The sequence below is a fragment of the Arachis stenosperma genome, chromosome 9, assembly GCF_014773155.1.
Source record: "Arachis stenosperma cultivar V10309 chromosome 9, arast.V10309.gnm1.PFL2, whole genome shotgun sequence".
In the NCBI taxonomy this organism is placed as follows: domain Eukaryota; kingdom Viridiplantae; phylum Streptophyta; class Magnoliopsida; order Fabales; family Fabaceae; genus Arachis; species Arachis stenosperma.
This window is the reverse complement of record NC_080385.1, coordinates 143,368,517-143,374,448: the sequence shown is the minus strand read 5'-3', so window position 1 is coordinate 143,374,448 and position 5,932 is coordinate 143,368,517.

Here is a 5,932-nt window from a genome sequence, read left to right as displayed (position 1 = left end):
ACTCAAAATTTTAAAGTTTATAAAGTATATAAAAACTTTCAATTATTTTGGATAATATTGTGTTTCAGTTATTTTATTCATTTAATTTTAAATATGTATATATTTTATAATTGAGATTAATAATTAAAATTATTAAAATATTAATGTTTTTGATATACTTAAAATATTTCTTAAACAATAAGAAAAAAATAATGTTATTAGTCTCGTTACACGTCTAAATCTTTTTATTAATGAAGTACAGTAATGCAAGTTGGCCCAAAAGAACTAGGAAAGTTCTATGGTATGGATAGAGTTAGACAACCAGAGGTATGGATTCAACGTCGACGGGACGCAGTTACGACACGTGCACGCAAGCCCTGTGTCGTTAGAGCAGGTGAGTTGATAGAAAGGCTGAAAGCAGTAGGTGGGGAACAGGCCTCGTGTTTCGTTCCATGGAGTGTTAACAATTTAATAAAATTGATTAAATATGTGGTGTGATTAAGCTTTATTAGATGATGGGCTGAATAAAATGTTAAAAATATTTTTTTGATCCGCTGGTTGGATTTTGAAAGCCCATGACAATTAATTGCTCACGAAAAATGTTATAATGTGAACAAAACAATCAATCATCGGTCCACTTTTAAGAATTTTTAATGTTAGGAGTCAGTAGGAGTCTCTCTTGATAGTTGGAGAAATTTAAAATGATTTTTGGATGAAATCGTAAATATATGTTTTTTGTAAATAATACTTATAATTTGTGACATCTTTTTTTGCATTTTCCATTTCTATTGGATTGGAAATGTTTCTATTTTCAGACATTTTTTAAGTATATTAATATTTTTTTTAAAATATGAATATTTTTTATTATTCATATCATTTTCACTGCTAATGAGTTAAGCAATAAATAATAAAAAATATTATTTTAAAAAATTATTTTTTAATTAAGTTTAATTAAATATTTGTTTTTTTCTTCTTCTGTGCGTTTTTTTATTGAACTAAGTTAATTATTAAAATAATTTGGTCATGCAATAGCATTGTCGTAAAAGATTCTTTATTAATGTTGTTTGCAAAGGAAAAACATTTAAGAACGACATTCAACTTATGTTGTTGTCAGTAACAATGAGATATAACTATATTTGCAGTATGATTTAAATAGATTTAGAAAATAAAATTTATTTAATTTGTTATGATTTGGATAATATCCGTTTGATTTTTATTGAAAATAATAGAATTTATATCAAATAAACTTAAAAGCTATTTTGCAATGTACTCTAATTCAAATTATTGTAATAAATATATATAAATAAATGATTTGTTGGTATATTATTTTTAAAAGGATTTTAAATTTTATAAAAACATGTGTATTAATAAAAAAATATAAATGTTTTAAAAAATATGAATATAATAATTAACTTAGGTTATTTATTTCAAAAATTGTTTTATTTAATTAATAGAAATTTGTTGACCTATATTAAAATAGTGTAATTTCATTTTTCTTTTGTCAACGTCCACACCTATTTACGTTTGGTCTTAGAAATAACTTAGGGCCATATTTTGAAAAAAACAAATATCATTTGAAATCTTAAACCCTAAATAAAACATAATTTGTCATATCTTTTGTGTTGTTTACGTTATGCAATTTTTTACGTGAATAAAAAAGATAAAATTGTATAAATTTTATCTGAAAAATATAGAAGTTTGCATATAAAAATTGTTACCCTACCCTACTTTATCTATTTTTTAAATTCTGTAGATTTTTTTGTTGAAAGCAATGAAAAAAAATATATAGATTGTACTTGAAAAATCTAAAAATTTTAGCAGACGAACAAAAATTAATTTGAACTGCGCTAATCTTTGGAAGGGATTAACAAAGAAGATCCACTAAATTTTTACAAAATTAAACAAAAATTTTTGCTATACAAATACTAAATTTGTCTCCGATTTTGAAAATGAAAAAAGATAAAACACTGAAAAATAGTATACAAAAAATTAATACGAAAAATAATTAGTGTTTTTGTATTCTATTTGGTAATAAAGTAGAACAAATTCTAAAAATTTAATTTATTCATATTTTTTTATATAATAAAATTGCACAATATTTTTTTATTTTTATTTATATTAAAATTAATTATATTTGTTATTATTTGTAATTATTTATATAAATATTATTAAATATATATAAATAACAAATATAAAACATTTTTATTAATTATAACATTATTATTTTTTTATGATTATATGATATTTATTAATATTAATTTTTAATAAATACATACAAATATATCCGGGAGTAATCATCATGTTTTTTCTCATCCAATATCATGATCTAATTTTTTATCCCTTTAGTACTATCATTATCTTTTTTCGGACACTCCTCAAAAACATGTTTTTAGGTTTTATGTCATCACTCTTAAAAAATTTCAAAATTTTTCATCTAATTGTCATGGGCTTCCAAAATCCAACCAACGAATCAAAAACACTTTCCAACGTTTTATTCAGCCCATCATTCAATAAAGCTTAATCACACCACACATTTAATCAATTTTAATAAATTGTTAACACTTTATAGAACGAAATACGAGACCTGCTCTCCACCTGCTACTGTCAGCCTTTCTATCAGCTCACATGTTTCAATGACACAGGGCTCCTGTGCACGCGTCGTAACTGCGTTCCATCCACGTCAAATCCATACCTCTGGATGTTTAACTCTATCCATACCATAGAACTTCCCAAAGAACTAATCTCATCAATAAGTACATGTAACACACTCCAACTCACCCAATAATGTGAACATTTTGCATAAAGTGCTTTGTATTATGAATACATACTAAAAAAGGTTGTTTCGTCTCTCACTCTCATCAATCCATCGTTAAAATTTCAAAATCACTTACAAATCTCTCAAACTCTCACAGTCGCTATTTTTTTATTGTATACTCTCTCTCTCTCTCTCTCTCTCTCAAATCAAAGAAGATACCAAACATATCAAAATGCAAAAGAAAAAAGCATCAAAGCAGGTACGGACGGAGTTTAGAAGGGTCGTGCCCCAAACTTTTTATAAAAAATTAATAGTATTTTTTTAAAAAATAAAAAATTATTTAGTTCATTCAAATATTTTAATAAAAATAGTGGATTTTTGTTGATTTTTATAACACATCAAAATTAAAAGATAAAATTAAATCAAATAAAAAAGTTATTTAACAAAAAAAGATAAGAATAAAAAAAGATCATCTAACAATCAAATCAAATAAAAAAAAAGTTATCTAACACGAATTTATCAATTATTAATGAACTGTGTAGATATTTAGCAGAAATAAAAAAGTCAAAAATGTATTATTTAATTGATAGATTAATTCGTCTGATATTAACTCTTCCAGTTTCTACGGCTACTACAAAGCGATCATTTTCAGCAATGAAAATAATGAAGACAAAGTTAAGAAACAAGATGGAGGATGATTTTCTCGCGGATAGTTTGGTTATTTACATTGAAAAAGAAATTGCTGAAAAGTTTAGTTCTGATTCAATTATTGAAGATTTCAAGTCATTAAAGACTCGAAAAGTACCATTATAAACTATTTTATATTTTTTATCTGTAGAATTATTTATTTATTATCTTATTAGTAACAAACTTAAAGAATAATTATATTTATAAATTTTATTTTAATATAAATATTATTATTAAATATTTATGTTAAATTTTTGGCCTACCAAAATTTTGTTTCCAGTTCTACCACTGAAAGCAGGTAAATCGTTGAACTCTTATTTTTCGGTTTCTCTTTATAGCAAATTAGTACTTTCATCTTGCTTTTTTTCTCGCGAAACAATACTTTTTGTGAATTTAGTAGAACCTGTTTGTAGCAAATTAGGAACAATATTTTTGTGTGATCGAAAGACACAAAAGAATTAGTAACACTAGCACACAAAAATACATTCAAATGTATTTTTTGGTGAAGTGAGTTAAGATTTTGGACTTATAGTCCTTTGACAATTTCTGTATTATTCACAAAATTTTTTGTATCATTTCTAACTAAATGATGTGTTTTTATTGTCGTTGAACTGATTGTGTGGTATTAAACCCATTTATAAGATATCTATCCTTTTTGTGTCATTTACAATTTCTATTTTTTGGATCCAAAATGCATTTTCATGTATTTTGTTGATTATGTGAGTAAAGGTTCTATACTTGTAGTCCTTGAGGATTTCTAGTGTTATTCACCAAGAGTTTCTGTGCTGTTTTCAACTAAATGATATGCTTTTGTGATGAATGAATTAATTGTGTGGTAGTAAACTCATATATAATAGGTATAGTCATTTTTGTGTCATTTGCAATAAATTGATATATTTTTTGGATCCAAAACACATTTTAATGTCTTTTATTGGTTGACCAAGTCAAGTTTCTATACTTGAGGTCTTTTAAAGATTTCTTATGTGATTCACTAAAAGTTCTATATCATTTCCAAGTAAATAATGTGCTCTTATTTTACGAACTCATTGTGTAGTATTGATCTCATATATAACAGGTCTAACTATTCTTATGTCATTTGCAATATATTGATATATTTTTCGGATCCAAAATGTATTAGAATATATTTTGTTATTTGAGTGAGTTAAGTTTCTGCACTTGTGGGCCCTTTAAAAATTTCTTATGCCATTCACGGAAACTTCCTATGTCATTTCCAACTAAATAATATTTTTTGTTATTATTGAATTAATTGTGTGATATTAGACTCATACATAAAAAGTCTAACTATTCTTGGGTCATTTGCAATACGAGACATTTTTTAAAAATTCAAAATGCATTTGAATAAATGTTGTTAGTTAAGCGAATCAAATTTTTGCACTTGTGATCCTTTGAGAATTTCTTATGTCATTCACCAAAAATTTATGGGGTTAAGTATGATTTTGGTCCCTAAGGTAAGGGCTGAAAATTAATTTCGTCATCGACCTTTTTTTTGCTATAAAATGATCCCAAAGATTTAACTTAGTTTTAAAATTGTTATTTTTACTAAATTTGTAATTTTTATTTCGAAAATACCTCTAATTAAAAAAAAGAAAAAAAAGGGTAAACGGGTTAAGGGGAAAGAGGGGGGGAGGGGAATCGTGCTTTGTTTGGGGGGTCCAGGGAAGGGAAGGTGGGGAAGGAGAGAGGAAGCGCCGCTGCTCCTCCTCGCGTTCTGTCACACTAATGGGAGAAGGGAGGGGGTTCCAGATCCCAAATCTCACTCACACTAACGGAGAGAGGAGAGGGGAACGGAAGGTGCCAAGGTAGGGAAGGGAATCACGCAAGGGGGAAGGGAGGCCGTCGTCGCACTGCGCTCGTCGCCGCCGTTGAGCCGCATTGTCCTCGCCGTTCTGAGCTGCTCTATCATCGCTAGATCCGCCACCATGACCGCTGCCATCCGGTGAACCCAATGCCGTCGCCGAAGCTCCTCTGCTACTTCGCGTCCTAGATCTCGTCGCTGCTTCTCTTCCTCTCTAGCTCGTTGCTGCTCCTCGTTGCTTGCCATTGCTCCTCGCCGCTGGGTTCCAATTCTTATTCAGATTAGCTTGATTATTTTGCTTCTATTTCTGATTATTCTGCTTTTGTTCCAAATCTGATTTTGTTAATCACATTGTTGTTGTTGACTCTGATTCCATCCTAGGTATTGATTCTATAGGGGTATTGATTCCATTGGTTTTCTTTTTCTATTTTTCTGTTTTTGTTTTGCTTCTGATTCTATTTTATTTTTCTATTTTTCTGTTTTGATCTTTTGATATGTTGAAATTTTGTTGCTTTTGTGTTCTTCTTCTCTGTTTTGATTTATTTATATTTGTTATTTGAAATTTTGTTGCCGTTGAAATTATGTTGCTATTGTTAAAATTGTAGTTAAAATTTTGTTGAAATTTTAGTTGAAGAAAAAGAAAAAGAAGAGATATGGTTATGATTAAGGTGAAGAACTCGGTACTGGAATTGTTG